Source organism: Echeneis naucrates, chromosome 4 (genome assembly GCF_900963305.1).
Source record: "Echeneis naucrates chromosome 4, fEcheNa1.1, whole genome shotgun sequence".
In the NCBI taxonomy this organism is placed as follows: domain Eukaryota; kingdom Metazoa; phylum Chordata; class Actinopteri; order Carangiformes; family Echeneidae; genus Echeneis; species Echeneis naucrates.
In genome coordinates, this window is record NC_042514.1 from 13,134,561 (window position 1) to 13,151,945 (window position 17,385).

Here is a 17,385-nt window from a genome sequence, read left to right on the forward strand (position 1 = left end):
GCTTAAGCATTTGCACCAATCATAAGCTCTCTCCTGTATTGCGTTCTGGTTTGAATCTGTTTGGGAGTGATTGACAGATTATTGTCTGGCAATCCCAACCATCCCTGAGTCCATAAGGGCTCAGTTTCACCCAATCAACGAGTCGGGCCAAACTCCACCCCTGCCCAACATAGCCTGAACAGGAAACCAGCTCCAGATGCAACCCCTGGAGGAAGGTGAGTGTTTCAGATGCAGCGCAGCTAACCAGAACCAGGCATTGCTTGCCTGACTCCCTGCCTGCACAATGAACCTTTTTTCAGAGCCAAGGATGGGGGTTGGGCAGGTTTTTGGGGTGAGGGTCCTTGTGGGAGCACGAACAAAGTTGGCTATAGGTCAGTTGTTCTACCTGACTCAAGACAGGCTGGCCAGCAGTCACCTTACATGGATGCACAACAATTCATCATTCCAATAAAAAACACAAAAAAAACTGTGCGCTACTCTTTGAAATGCACACATGAGCTTCATTTGTAAATTTGTAATCACTTCCAATTTGCATTTACACATCACAACACACAAAATTGGAAAGGATACAAGAATACTCCTCTGAACAAAATAAATAAATCTGTAAATCAGAAGGCAGCAACTAAACTCAGACTCTAAATTATGTACAGCAAACATTGTAGTAGAGCAGCTGGAAAACAAACAAGTATATCTTCACCCTCAAAAGAGCTGACAGGATGAGAACTATGGAGAAGTACTGTTATAAACTACTATTGTTCTGTCATGGAATGTAGTTCTAAGATTATTTAGGTGAGGATTAAAATGTTTAAACTAAAAATCTGCAGTTTATTTATCAAGATAGAGCCTAACAAAAAATTTGCCCTGACATTTTTGGAGCTGACTTGTAGTGGGACAGCTAGCATGTCTGCCAACTATTAAGATGACCAAGTGTTCAGTGGTCAATGTTCCCTGCTGAGAACTGCCTTACCTCTGCAGGTCCCTTTAAAATTTTTAAAATCCAATTTCATCTGATTTCACTCTGATTAATATGTTTACATACACTTTAAGTCTGATTAGGATCAGATTAACACAATAATTGGCGTTGCGCATGAAAACTTACTGACATGGACAGTTAGACGCCCTCCTAAGAGGCTGCCTGCAGCAACCTTGGAAAGTTACTAACTTGCAAAATGTGACTTGACCTCCATAGTTCGCATGTTCAAAATGTCTAGAGAATGACATCAGAGTTTACAGCTAGAGAAAAAAATGTCTTCCACAGGCATTGTGTAAATGACTTATCCAAGCCTGCCAGCGCACTTGTACATGTAGAGTATCTCAGAGCGGACATATGCTCATCGTAACCTGTGGTGATGACAATGATGAATCCTTTAGAGGACTCACCGGAAAATTTCTGTTTATCAAAAGACGGAAATTTGACTTAAGTTGAGCAGGAGTGGAAAAATAAAGTTTATCTTTGGCACTCTTTTTACTGCCATCATTCTGTATTGTGTGAAAGATGGCGACAGCGCATCAGTTCTTTAACAAGGAGAGCGGAAATGTGACTCTAAACACAAGACAAGAGTCTCCACACAAGGTCATAAAGAGGAAGATTAATCAAATCTACTCAACTTTGTGCAATACTACCTTGATTTCATGCCTATTTATCAATATTTTTCTGTGGTGTTTTCACCCACCCGTCCATATTTTTAAAGACAGGTAAAAGGGAGCTGGACAGTTGTGTATATGTGCGTCAGTGTGGCCATAAAGTCTGCAATCACTTCCCATTAATGGGTCTTTTTATAACCTGGGAACAAAGTGAGGCACTTTTAAATTCCTGCCTGATCGCAAGAGTAGTACCATCACTTAATGATCATAAAGCAAGTCAAGGTGCAATAAATACTGTGGAAGTATCAAAGGCTTTAGTCCACAGGAAATAAATCAATAAATCAATAAATTAAAAAAAATGAACTTTAAAAAGAGCCTTCTGGAGTTCAGTTGTTTGCCAATCGACTGCTTCAGCCAGGATCTAGGACAGCCCACCTCGACTTACCATCCATCTATGCTGGATTTGGTTTGTCTGCGTTGACCTGAAATCTCCTACATTTTTATTTGATCACTCAGAAAACTCAGAGACTTGGAGAGGAGTTCTTAAAATAGCATATATATGTTATTATGGATATCAATACTTCACATAAAACACTGGAAAAGCCATTTGGACACATAGCTGTCGATCTGAGGCTAAACTACAAGGTGAGAAATTTGGATTCACACAACAGAAAATAACTCATGACAGCAAAAGGTTTGTAACTGTCAGTTTATATTACTTGCTAAGTGTGCAGCTGCAATGTCTGTCACAGTCTTTTCCTCCAGACCCATCATCATCTGACACAGCAAACACAGCTTTCATGCATTTTCTTTACAATAAATCTATTAATATTTCATAAATATTTTTTGTATATATAAGCAGCTTAATACTGTATACTGTATATATGCTTGTGCACATAAGAAAATAATGTATATAACCCTCCCTCACCTTAATTGTTTAGATATTTATGAATATATATCTTTGCACATTCTGAGCCTTCGCTACTCATTTCACTGCCAACGTACTTCATTTACATGTGGCAAATAAATATCTTGGATCTAATGGAATATGCCGAAACTACTCTGTGGCCCCTCCATCAGATGGCTAACTTGTACAGTCTCAAAGAGCCAACTTAAAAAAAGAATGAAAAACACAGAAGAGAAAAATAAATTGCAATACACAATACTTCTTAATTTACTTACTGACTGAGTCATCAGATAGTAGGAGAGCAATAAATTAAATAACAGCCAGCACAGTGGATGGAAAAGCTCTTAAAAGTAAGATGACCCCTGGTCTGGCTCCACTAGCCTGACGCATGCTATGTTTATGGAAACACCACGAAACATCTTTCTTTTTAAATGAGGCCTGAATCACCACATAGTGTTAGGTGGGCCTGTTTTAGCTCTGCCCAGCGGAGTGGCCTGGCTGCAGATCTGCATGTCGGAGAGATAAATCAATGGACTCCTGCACCTTGGGATGCACAGCTGTAGGTTAGCTTTACTGGAGGAGAGATGGACAAGGAATTGCCTTTCTGTCAATACACGCAGCTTTCAAGGTTTCATTAGTATTTGCATCACTTCTTTTCATCTTTTCTCCTTTCCTCTGTCTCCACTTGAATCTCAGATTTTTTTCTTCTGTGCTCTGTGTCAAAGGTTGGCTTGGTGCTGAGCTTGAGGTCTATAATTTAGACGACACGTGGGACCCAATCACAGACATAAACACAGTCACCGAGCTCCACCCCATCACAACCAGTCAGCCGCTTGCTGGTCACTGTGGCTGGATTCTGTCTGGCCAGCACATGACACCCTGGTTCCTTATCACACTCGGGCCTACAGCTGCAGCTCATGTGGTTCTCCACTAGCAGGAGAACGGAGCCAGATCGGAACTGTAAAAGGTTTTAATATGAAAATTTGCACTAAGGCCTTTATTTGTGCCACATCGGCTGCAACAGATTATGGTGTTACTCACCAGATGAGAGTTGCTTTGCAGCCGCAAGCCCCTGGGCTGCCTAAAGTCTCCTGCTGTTTTCTTACATTGAGAGAAACTGAATCATATGCATTCATATGTAGACACAGACACATTAGAACGCACACATCCCTCTTATAATGCCAAGGACAGTGCATTGCATCCACTGCTAATTGACCCAGGAAGCCCTAACAGGAGGAAAATATCCTGAGGTAAACAGACTGTTGTTGTTGTTGAATGCAACAACTGCAACTTATCTAGTACGACTCAAAGCAAAACAATTTTCATCATTTGCAGTTGTTCTGCTTCTTTTTTTCATTTTTGTAGCCAATCCGAAACATGGTATAGACACAATACAAGTAATCACTTTTATACTCTTTTCACTTTTTTTGAAATAGTTGTTGTGTGAAAGATTAAAGGAGCCCATCTGATTCCAGTTTGTGGTGCACACAAGGAGGGGAGGGCCAAGAGGTGGGGTTTGGAGGTGAAGGATGGGGGTGAATAATTTTAACTAGCACAAAGGAGGATATTTCAAAATAAGAGTTTGCAAATTCAGGCTGTCCCGCAGTCAGTCAAATAAATGTGATATTAGCAATTTTGTTTGATACTTATGTGTCCAATTAATGTAAGGAGAAATTATTTTCAAGTTGAAATGAATATGTTTGTTTAAGAAGGAGAGAAAGTTTTGCATATTCAGGTCCAGGGCCGGTGGAGGACTTCCAACAATAGGAGGCACTGTTGCCCCACGCCAAACATAAGAATGCCTGATGTCTGCCTGCATTGACTGAACCGTGTCTTTTTCCCTCTAAAACTCCATCCCTCCATCCTGGAATGAGCTTCAATAGACAGGAAATGGGCTGAAACCAAAGTGTTGGATATTTTTAAACTATAAGCTGTATGTTAGGTGACTAACGGCTGTGTGATTGTTAAATTCTGCCTTGCTGACCTCAGCTGTATCCCGTGTCGTCATTTCCAAAGCCGCCATGACAGGTTGCTGTAGTGAATGCTGAGCTCTTTATATTGTGAGTTCTGAATAAAACATAGGATTAATCATGAATTGACTGTAAGCTGTGCCACTGACTTGCGTACTCTGATGCGAGTCATTACTCTGGGGTATAGCTGGTACACTTGGAGTCACTCAAAGGAGGACAGTTGTGTGTGCATGCTGAGGAGAGGCCACATACAGCATGGCGTCTTTTCTAAACCTCATATTAACACAGCTCAGACTTAACACTGTATGTGCAAATGAAAAAAGAGGTAAAATGAACACATTTGTTGAAAGGCAAATGGGTTTTCAGCCCCAGACAGGGAAGACTGCGTCATGCGTATAATTTTCTGTGTAAATAAGGACCACATCATAATGTGGACTGTCTCGACAACATGTATCTCTATCATAGACTCTGACAAACACGCCCACACACGGCTGCTCTTCCCCAAACATTTATAAAAACACTCATTACAGATGCAGGAAATGGAAAACAAATAATTTCCCCTAATTTCTCTGCACAGACACACACACACACCTGTGAGGATGTTGAGATGAGAAATGAAACTACTGGAACATGTAAAGTGGAAAAAAAAAAACAAAAAATGAAAAACATAAAGAGGACAGGGTGATGGAAAGAGAATGTAAGTCAGACCTCCACAAAGGGAGCTTATCAGTGCTGGGGCGGTGGTGTGATAGTGCCAGGTCAGACGACCCTCCCCGATGACCGATGATATGACTCAGATCAAATCTCTATTTACCAGTAATCATCACTTTATTTACGTGAAGGCTGAGGGGGGCTAAGATGACACACAACTACATCATTAACAAAACCCAAAAAGATCAAATAAAGATCTGTAATTCTCTCTCTCTCTCTCTCACTCCATCTCACACACACACACACACACACACACACACACACAATAAAATATAAAGACATTACTGGGTAAAAACCAATAAACATTTACAGGCATGTTCTCCTGTTCGTTTTTTACTGGAAACCCATGGTTCACACATAAAGGAGAAAGAAAATAGAGTTAGGAAATAAAAGCCACAGTAAGGGCTCTGGTGGCAAGGGGTGGAAACTTTCAAAATAAAAGTTTAGAGGAGATAAAAGTTTTTATCTGCAACTCTGTTTCTTCCATTATGTCAAAATTTGGATTACCCCAGATAAGACAAGAACCTCTTCAAGAGGTTTGCTCACAAATGCATTTTACCAAAGTGACTCAGCCCTCAGTGCTTTATGTCTTTAATCAGCCATCTGCAAAGAAGATGCTTTTTATTTGAATCTAATCTGAAACCTAGAGCAGGGTGGCATTCTGCACACACAGCACCACTCTGTCACACAGGTAAACTAACATGCCACCATGTCTGTTGTATTAGTCCCACCGAAACATTGCAAAACTGCTCAGAATGGAGCACATAGAGGCAACAGAAGGTATATGTGTTAATGCTTGTGTTTGTGTCATGGCTTCATGGCTGTCACAACATGCAGGCTACAATGAAAGAGTGCACAGACACGCGAATGATCCGTCTGCAGACTACATGCCTTCACACCCAGCACCCTGCTTGGATTCCATCTGTTATAACACTTTGGACATGACAGGGTTTTTACCAGGATCTGTTTTTCACAATTTATTCTAGTATTGACCCACATTTTACAAAAGGAGAAAAGACCAATAGATGCAGAAAGAGGAGACAAAATGTTGTATGTGTGTGCATGTGAAAAGAAAACAGTCCTGGTCTGCTGACACTCATTGGACACACAGGCTGAAACAGAACAATACAAACAACATCACCCAGGGTTTCTACTGCACAAACATTCCCAGAGCCTTAAGCCCGCAGCTCAGTTAAAAACACTACCAGGAGGCAGTGTGGAAAGTTCAGCCAATTAATACAGCATTTTTTTCCCTTTGCCTTTTACACAATACATGATTCTTTCTCTTATTGTCTTCCTTTGCTCAGATTTCTGAACACGTTCCCAAATACATTGCTCTCTTTTCTGCTCCTTGCTCACATAGTCGCCGTTAACTCGACAAAAATGTTCATAGCTTTGAGAAATAATAACCTATATATCTGACTATAATCAAAACTGCTACAACTCACAAGTGTGACAACCTAAATCAAATCACTTGATAGCGCTGCGGAGTTATTGGGAAAAGGGCTTGTTCAACTGTGGGCTGAGATAAAGAGAGAGCAAAGGTACGAGTGGATGGATTGCTGCACAAAAATCCTTTTCTCTACCTTATGCTGGTATATTTCCATACTGACTTGAGCTCTCATTGGGATCTAATGGATGACCCGCTGTTTCCAGAATCATTTGATCACAAACTGTCTCCTGCTTACACTTCAGTAACTGAGGACGGCAGCTTAATGATGTTTCTCACACTGTCTGACTGCAAGGATTGTTTCCCTATGAGGGCACCTAATGTGTGAAGCTAAGGAGTTGTTTAAAATGTCATAGTCTGAGTTACTGAGGGGTTTTCGAAGGTTGGCAGCTGTTTCCAACATAATTATCTCCCTGTCATCTTTGTTGTCCATAACCCAGGTGGGTTGTGTATTTAACAGAAGACAGCACTATTGGCAATTCCTGGTCTTTATTCTAAATTAAGGGTGACAATGTGGCATGCAAGCACAACAAGAGGCCTGGCTGATAAGTTATTCCCAGATTCCCCCTCTCTTTTCAGAAACTGTGAAAATGTCTCTCCTCCTCATCCTCTCCCATGTCTGTGCTTCCTGAACAGATGGCAAACACATCACTAATGCCTTGTCTGTCTGGCCTATGATGTTGCACAGAGCCTAAACACATCACACCAGCAGATCGATCCCACTCCGTCGAGCACTGTTTTCCCAGTGAGGTATACACCGTCACTGTGTGCCTGACGGTCTAAGTGCCAGCGTGTCCGAACACACCTCTTAGCTAATATTATTTATTTATTCCGATTGCTTTAAGATTTTCCCACGACCCATGATTTACTCTGGCCTCACAATGACTACAATGGCTGAAAAGTAACCATAACTTTGCACACACACTCAGGATGAGGGTTATTGTTTCTCCCTATTTTCAAACAAAGAAATAGATGGAATGATAAGTAAACAGGTTAATCAGTTAAAATCATCAATGTAAATATTGTGAAAGCTTCTTATAAATCTTTTAAATAGTTCTATTTAGTTTTATGATCTATTTTTATTTCTTGTGTGCATCAGCTTCAAATTATTAAACTGTTCACTGTCAGCTTGCCGGTCAACTGGCAGTTTTAACTTTCTTTATCTATTGGCTAACTAAAATTTAAAATCATGAAAAAACAAACAAATCACCTTGCTGCACCTCAACTGACAAGAAGACTTAAATGTTTAAATATGAATTCATACGTAATTTTTCTCATAGGATTCACCTCGTATATATAGCTTGTCATGGATTATTATTATTATTTATAGTGTTGTACCTAACACTATGCATGCATGTATTTAATGTCTCCTGAAGGTCAAAGCTCACATCAAAATATAGATTTTCTGCCTTTTCCCCTGTGCTGAGATTTCTCCAGATTCTCTAAACCTTATGATAAAAGTTATATACTGTAAATGATTATGTATTCCAAGTCTTCACAATTTTATATTAGGGAACATTACTCTGAATTTATTCTGCAATTAGTAGATGCAGCTTTCTTGCAGATTGTTGAACCTCAGCCCATCTTTACTTCTTAGAGACCGCCTCTCTGAGATGTTCATTTTATACCCATCCATGCTGGTGACTTGTTACCAATGCATCTAATTAATTGATAAATGTTTATCCAGCTTCTTCATTTTTACTCCCATTTACTTTTCCTGCCCCCTTCAGAATTTTTCTTGTTGCTAATATATTCCACGAAAAAGCAAAAAGTCTGTGTTCAAACAGTTGATAAATTGTCCATCTTCTATTGTGAAAAAATATGGTATCATGAGATTTGCAAATTAATGCATACTGTTTTTATTTACAGCATCCCAACTCTTTTGGAGTTGGAGCTATAGCAGTTAGTTGTTGTTACTTTCATGGTTTCCAGTGTTAAATTGTTAAAACGGAAAGGATTTACTGACATGCAGAAAAACATTTAAATCATTTTCCTAGAATATAGATAAAATGAGATACACCACATTAAACAAGAAACTTGTTGTAGTTTCTGCAGCCTTACTGGTATTTATGCAAATGGGCAAAATACTGCAAACAACTTTCACTATAATTTCATTCAGTGTAACATCACCACGCGCTACAGCCTCCAAAATGACCACAGAACTGACTCAGCACTTCTGACTGAGTCTTAACTCAAACTTAATATGATGAGCTTTGGAAGAATAAGATTTATTGCCGGGCAGTGGCTAAAATTAGATTTGGTTGGGTACACCTGACTGGACACTGGAGTCCAATTTTATTTTTTAAACATGTTCTGACATATTTGTGCAAAAAGTTGTGGCTATTCAAAGCCCCCCCCCAAAAAAACACAAAAAAAAAACAAAAAAACAAGTGGAGTCAATGTGCAGACTTGCAAAAATAAAAATTTGCTTCTGCAGTTTAGCTTCTATTGTTATGTTTTAGGCAGGATGTGGAGTAGTGGTTAGTGCCGTGTGAATGAGTACATCCGAACTTTTGATCCCCAATACCAGATGTGAACTGAGCTTCATGTGTCATTTGAGCCAATGCTTCAATTTATCTACAATCAGCTATTAATAACCACAATAAGCAACTGAAAATTAGTTGAAAGCTCATGACAATTTCAACACAAAGGTGACCATCCAAACTGAACAAACATTTATCAGATCATATCCAGTGGGATTTTTTAAGTTTTTAAACACATGATGCACCGCCTGGAAGAGTCCATAAGGCCTATCACCATTAATACTGTCTAGAGTTATGAGATGAGGTGACGTTACAACAGATACACAAAGAAGTGTGAAGATGAAAGAGACATCTCAAAAAAAAAAAAAAAAAACCAGAACAAAAAGCAAAGAGGGATGGGAATGACAGAGATATGAAAGGAAGGAGGGGGCACATATACAGTAGGACATATGAGTAAGTGCTCCTCCCCCCTTTTCCTTGAACCCCCCAACTCATAATTAGTGGTTCGCCGTTTGTGCTCATTTTGGGTTTCTTTCATTCCTTTTCACAATTTCTATAAAAACAGCAGTGGGAAAAACAGTCCCACATGTGTCTTCTCATGTAGTGGGTTTAGAACAATAGAAGAAGAGAAGCTGGACATGCAAGCTCACTCCAGATGAAAGCTGGAGCTGGAAAACACAGACATTTGTGAAGTTTCTTCAAACAAATGTGTGAATCAAGTTTTCCTATTGGCTAGAACATCTCAGCTCTGCCTTTAACTGGTGCACATTATGGCAGGCATTGGAAACCCTGCAGCATGATTAAAATATACTGATGTCCAATCATTTGCCGCTTCTTTGATGTATTTACCATACGTCATGTGTAGCTCAATGACAATGCATCTTTCTGTGTGCTGTATCTAGAAAACATGTGGGCAGCGGGTCTCTATTTGTCATAATTGCACTAAACATATCCAGTATTCTGGCAACTGTTCTGAGGCATTTCTAACGAATCCATTTGCAAATATTTTGCCAATGCGTACATGTTCACATCGGCTGCTCTGGTTTCATTTGGTTAGGGGATGTTTCAGCATGTGGCTACAGTCCTTCTTGTTGCTGCGCCACATCCAGCCCTTTGCCCCAAATACACATTTCACAGGCTCAGCACAGGGCCAATCATACTAATAATGAAAAATAAAAGAGTTGGGGAAGGATAAAATGTGAGATGTTTAGAAAAATAGAAGTACAAGTAAAAAGTCTTTTCAAAATAAAATATTATGGAAACAATTGAAAAATATTGCACTACACCAGACCCCAGCAGAGAGGGTCCCCTCTTTTGCTCCCTGATGCCAATCACTTTAGGTGGGACGGGGAGCAGAGTGGCCCCTTCTTTAAAAATCCCTCCACAGATGAGTTTCATTTCTAGCTCATACTAGACAATTCCAAGAACAACAAAAGGGAACGCAAAAGAGAAGAGAAGCTGCATGCAGTGTTTTGCTTTTTTTTTTTTTTTTTTAAATGCACATTACTTTCAACAAATGCAAATACCAGCTCAAGTTGAAAGCTGAGTGCAAAACCAGACACAGCTAATGTTGTCACAACCTATAAACATTGAAACATTTTAAGTCAGTGTGGACTGAAGTCTGCATGCTCTGGTCGCTCAAATCAAAAACAGCAATCGGCTGGACTGGACTGAGATGGAAGCCATCAGCTACAGTCAAGGGTCTCTGACGCCACACAGGTTGAAGGATTGATTTGGGTTATTATTGCAAACATTAAATATCCATTTGATATGCCAGTTTCCAAAGTGGCACACTCACTTAGTTGGTAATAAGCACAACACTAACCCTGTCGCAGGTACATATATATATATATATATATATATAACAAATGGTGTGCTTCACCTGATTAGACACTAGAACCTGTTTGATGCAGCCTGTTGAACTTTGTAGTTAGATATGGAGTAGTGCCACAGGGAAGCATGGGTAATTAATTACTGAACAATAGTGGCCGCAGTCTGTCTCTGATTGACCCAATGTGACCCTTGTGGCTTAGTTACCATGGTGATTGGCCATTCCTTTTCCTCGAATTCGAGTGGTCGAATCCCTGGGGCAACAAGGTGGTCTGCAGTTTGGGCATGAGTGAGCAGAGGGGCGGAACAGGAGGTGTAGACCAGAGTTTTAGATGAGTACAATTACATGCTACAGCAAAGAGGAGTCCTTGTCCCACCTTGGCTTCACGACCTAAGGGGCTTTCCTTCGCCGCCTTCCCACCATATCCCATTCATCTCTGTCAACACAATGAGTCTTCTACCTATCCTGGCAGTAGGGGGCACTACCAATCTACGATGCCCCTTAATGTGCAGGCCAGCGGGAAACTGGCCATGTAAGTTCTCAAGAGTTTACTGTCCACCGGCTCACAAGGCTGAGCATTCATCATCAGTCAACCACGTGCAGAGAAGCTGGACTGTCATGTGTCCATCTGCCGACAATCTGAATCAGTGAGAGCTTGCAGCGCGTTTTCACACCTGTTACTGCTTGTACACTCAAGCCTTAACTGATCTGAACAATCGTGATGATCGTGATGCATGATCTTCATTTGGCTTAAAAAAATCTTAAATATGGCTCTTAGAGGGGTCAATTTGTATCTAAAGAGCATGCTCAAAGGTCCTGGAATGCGTCTCTGTCTCCATTTCAGATCAGACATATAAACACAAAGACACATGTCCTGTGGGCTGTGACCTTTCCTGGCCTATGCTCAGCAGGTAGTGACAAATGACCTGATAGTTAATCTGTCCTGAGGTGGAGCTTTTCTGCAAGGAACAGAGTCTGTTTGTAACAGCTGGAAGTTGAGATATACATGCATGAATGCATGCACACATGCACACATGCACACATGGCTGCACACATATTTAGCTGCAAGCACATCTGGCTATAGTTTCAGATCAGGAGAAAAGGAACATGAACAGCGAGATCTGACATGTTGAAGGGGACATGTGCCAGTCAGAGGAATATAAAGGTTTGAGGTGATTCGTATGCCAGCTCTGTCTGGAACACTGGGCCATTGTTGGGTCTCATTACAAACCCCCACCATCTTCCCGAATGGTCACTTTTTCTACAGCTTTCCTTGTTAACAATCCAAGGGTGAATTCTGGGCATTGTGGGATTTTCCCGCAGTCTGTGGTGTCTTGTTTGAGCATGCTCAAATGAAGTCTGACGCCAGGAGACCAAGTCAGCAGACCACACTGACCTGATTCACAAGGGGTGGAGAGTATCAGTGGGAGCTCCAAGAGCCCCCTTCTGATCATGTTCCATAGGCCACCTCACCCAAACACTGCAAGATGAAAAAGCATCTAAGCACAACAGAGATCTGAAATACCACAAGTGTGCTTGACTGGAGAGAGCAGAAACGTATGGTCTCTGAGAATGATCAACCATTTCATTCTGTTTGGGCTAAGCAAGTGTGAGAAAAACCTTTGGCTGAGAGACTGTGAAAAACACTCAGTTAAAATCCTGCAGAAACCTCAGAAACACACAATTGTGAGGCAAAAAAAAAAAAAAAAAAAAAACACTCCAGGCCACATGAAAAATCTTCCCGATGTGAGCTGCACAGTTAAACTGCCGCAGTGAAATATAAAGGTCAGTACAAAAAAATATCTGTAAATACAACTTTGACAGAACAATGTCAAAAGAAAATGGCCCCTTTAAGGAACGGAGGAAATCTTTAGTATATTAAACCCTTTAAAAGCCCATGCTATTCCTTTGGCTTCAACGTAGCTGTATCTCAGTAATTGTACAGCCATTAACACCAAAGCAATTGCAATAAAGTTTCGGCTCAGTGGGCTGAGATATCGATGTAGTGTAAAGATGCTTAGTGGAACATTTAAAATGCAGCACATGCTAATTACTATTGAGCTTAGAAGTGGAGTCAGTGAGGTTTAATATGAGTTCAGTTGATTGAGCTGTTTCTTGTTTCCCTTCATTTTCTAGGGGAGACAGATCAAGCCTGTACGATGGCAGGCGATTAAGGATAAGTAATGCAGAAAGCAGAGCAAGCCAAGCACCTATCTGTCTGAGAGAAGAGAGGTAATGATAACAGGAAGAGAGTGGAGTTGGTGTTGCCCTCTGGCCTACCAACCCATCACCTCTGTTAAAAAGGTCCCTCTCTATAAACAGGCCTCTTTCTGCCTATTAAACAGATAGTACATTAGGAGCTGAGCTGTGCTGAGCAATGTAAACACAGCCGTCTCAGGGTACCAGCGATGAGAGGAGGGGGGCCAGAGGAAGAGAGAGATGAGATGGGGGCTATTCTTGGGTCTTCCTGGGAGTGACCTCCATCACTGCTCCTCACTCGCACTGTAATCCTCTCCAACTAAACACAGGAAGGAAGAGATAGGTAAATAACTCAGTTCTACTGATAAACCCCACTTTTTCCCCAACTCTGTGTTTTACTTTAGTTGGAGAGGGCTTGCTATGCTTCAAAGTACACAGGGGTGGGCTTAACAGAGCACAGCAATTCACAGGCTTATGTTTGAAGAACACAAACCAGGAATATAAGTTAAACATGCCATATTTAAAAGTGTCGTTCTGGAAAAATAATGAACAGATTATGATGAGAGAGAGGAGCTGATCCTGAACCTCTTGTGGCCGCCTCTGTGAGCAGCACTGCGTTGCTCCAGGGTTGAGGAGGCTACAGAAAGGAAATTCAGGGGCTTGATGAGGGAGAATGAGGTTCAGAGAGAGGAGGCACAGGGAGACAGTCAGTCCAGATGTGAGGCTGTTAAACAGTAGGGAAGTGCAGAAGGTCAGTGCTGGACTTCTTCGGGCAGAGCCCCCCCCGAGTCATTCACGCCTCTTTGTTACAATTTTCAGCAAAACAGTGAACAACAACCCCCCTCCTCCCTCTCTGGGCAATGGGGGTGGGGAAGGGGGGACAGTTGGAACCCAGGAGAGATGGAGAATCATTGGGAATGTCTGGGATGTGGGGACAGGCTCCATAGCCTGGGGAAAGGCCAATTACAGGCTTAAAGCTCCCTGTCTTTGGCATGCACCTCAGATAAGATGAAAGTTATTTCAGACCAATATCAACGTTTTCCCCCTCTGCTGCCATACGAACTGATATAATCCAGATGTCACACGTGCACACACATGTGTATATACATAACATGTGTGTGTATATGTTAAATTGCATGTCAGGTATCGTTGAAAGTGGCAAATTGTCATATTCTTAAGTAACAGAAGATGAAATTAATTAATTTTTTTTTTTTTGTCAGGCCCCTGAGATACTGCAGGACAGCAGGTCTGAACCCCTTCAGGTCAGTTTATGTCTGGGATGGGGGTGGGTCAAAGGACAGAAGTGAAAGGTCATGAGTTTTTTGGCCACAATATACTGACACTGTACTAGTGGTGAGATCTGGCATTGTTGGGGTCACCAGGCTCCAATCCTGATATGGAGGAATCATTTGGAAATATAAGGACAGCAAGATAAAGTGTTGAATTGCTGTGATATTAACAGAAATATTGCATTAGTGATGAAGTCCTCAAAATTTTATACAATCAATTTTCATTTTATATATTAAGACTGGGTGATTTGGAGAAAATATATATTTCAGATTTTTCTGACAGAGTGTAAAAATCCCTGTAATACTGGTTTACGCTAAAAGGCCAAATAATAAAGAATTTGCAGATATTATAACTAACAGCTTCAATGCTGGCCTTTTTCAATTACCAGAACAACCTGTGTTGTGTTGGGTGACATGAGTACATGGTACCTGTCTCACACCCCAACTGGCCATAAAAACAATTGGCCACCAGGAGGGCCACTTCTGATTGGGAAGCACAGAGTTGCACTCGACTGCTTAGTGTGACAGTTTTACAACAAGGAAAGCCATTCTTTTTGTCCTAGGTCCAACTCAATGCATTAAGTGTTTTCTACATTGCAGGCTTTTGTGATTTGCTAATTCCAAGGTCTGAGATTGAGATTTCAATTGTTCAGCCCTAAGATATATATATAATCTGTTATGAAATGCACTGCTGTAAATTAATGAAAATTTCTTATATACTGTACGTGACATCTAACACTAAAACACATTGAGCAGAGACAGGAGTAGTCAGGCAGTCTGTGTGACCCATGAGAGAAGGGAACATACAGACGAGTGCAGCTCTGTCTTTGGGCAGCACTGTGACCAGTAATAACTCTGAGCTTCAATGTTTGCAGAGGCATGCCCTGATAATCCCAGTGGAGTGAAGCATCAGGCTGGGGTGAGAGAGGTTAGTGCCTCTCTACTGCTGTGCTGTCATCACGATCATGCTCAGTGACGTGATGGACTAATCAGCAGTGGGCTGCATAGCATGCTCTCAGACAATAGTGGCCTTAAATAGTCTGTCATTCTCAAAAAGGCAGCTGAAACTTCTCCTAACTTGTCTCTTGGTGCAAGAGGTATACAGCCCAAGCGAACATGTTTTGTTTTGTGAGGTAGGGGCTCTGGCTGGGGTGCTGATGGGAGGGTAGTGTGGTGTGTCTATGATGTTCTGGGAAGTGGTGAAAGAGTGAGTCTGTTCAATTCCGCCTTGGCCACACCGGCAATAAGCATGTCTAGCATACACTTTCTGTAACTGCGGGCTGGAGTTGGACCAAATCTCCTCAATCTGTCCCATTCAGTCAAAAACCTAGTTACATGCCAGACAGCCTAGGAAAGTGGGGTTGCAGGCAGGGTGGCAGTGCCAGCCAAAAAGATATGTGGGTATATTAGATAAATATAAGTCGTATGCTGAGGAGGTAGTTAATGTAGCTACAGTATCAACAACATCTATCACACTGACCACATTTCTATCACATTCTAGCTACCATGTCAATCTCCATAACCACATCTGTGCCCCTATCTTATTAACCAGCTGAAGGCCCTCATAGGTATACTCCATCAATGGCAACAGCTGCCATACGCAATCCACAAAAGGACTATTTCCCACACACTATTATCTCATAAGTAAGAGGCTATAGTGCAGCTCATGAAATGTTTTTCAGGTCATAAAGCAGCTATAAGCAAGTATTTCATAGGCACAAAGTGTTGGAAAAAGGTATGAAAGAAGAAATAAAAAGGTCTCTGAACTCAATGGCCCTTTGCCTCAGTGCACCACAGGAGCTGGTCTGAATGAACTCACACTGTCCACCACTGATAGAGTGTCCAGCTCTGCCCAGACGTACCCACAGCAGCCCTCATACACTCAGGCAGAGCAAACATTTTCTTCACCGCCAGGCAGATCTTAAAGGCTTTTCACCCCCCACCATTTTCTAATGTAATTGACTTCTCTCTGTCCATGTTGAGCCAAAGCAGAAACCTCACATGGAAATTAAATAAACAGAAGGGCATAGAGGACACACAACTCATTTCCTTTAATTCGTCCATAAAATTCAGGCCCATTTTGATTGCAAACATCGAGTTTCACATCCAGCTCAAGGCCTGACTATGAGATTTGATTCCCTGAGAATAGCATTTTGAACCTAAGCCAGGTGCCACAAATGCTATCCTGATACAAAATACAACTGTTTTATTAATAGTCACCATTAATTTTACCAGTCCAACCAAAAAAAAAAAAAAAAAATCATCTTGTTATGAGACTGAAGCTTAAAAAAAATCCAACACAAAATAACATTGGTGAGAAAGTTGAAGTTTACATTATCCAGGTATAATAAATAACCATGGAGGAATGGATCAAAGTGGACTCATGAAGTAAATGGATACTGGGACTATAAGCCTTAAAGTCTTGTCTCTTTATTTAATAAAGCAGCAATGGCCCCAGCTGAGGACCAAAGTTTATGAGGTTGTTTTCAAATTCCAAATAGGGATGGGGCACTGCAGCAGGCTTGTTTTATTCTTCCATGATTTAGTTTAATAACTTCCTAAATACTCTGCTGTCTGACTGCTTGTTTTACTGCTTCATGAATATGAAGAGCCTAAATTAAGAGAGCAATGAAATGGACAGAGGAAATTGATTCTTTATAGAAAGTCGAACTGTCAGTATATTGCATTCATCTGATTTTTGAATACTTGCTGATCAAAGGTGAAGATGTGAAGCAAGAGACAAACACAACTGGCTTGTCTGGTTTTTTTAATCTATTTTCCACCTCCCCCTCATTCCCTTATGTCCCTGTCTCCCCATCAGACATGTCCTTTGACCTTTCCAAAGTTAAACACGCGTGCACATCTGCTTTTATACGCCCCCAAAAACTAGTAAACTAGACCCCTTCCTCCTCCAAATATCGTGATGGAAATCTCATGTTTTTTTTTTTCTTTTTTTTGTTT

General features: G+C 41.0%; 1 protein-coding gene across 2 annotated transcripts in view; it reads right to left on the reverse strand.

Moving 5' to 3' along the window:
• The window catches only part of scfd2 (sec1 family domain containing 2), a 90,657-nt gene that overhangs the window by 49,676 nt on the left and 23,596 nt on the right, over positions 1 to 17,385 (reverse strand). The window lies entirely within an intron of this gene.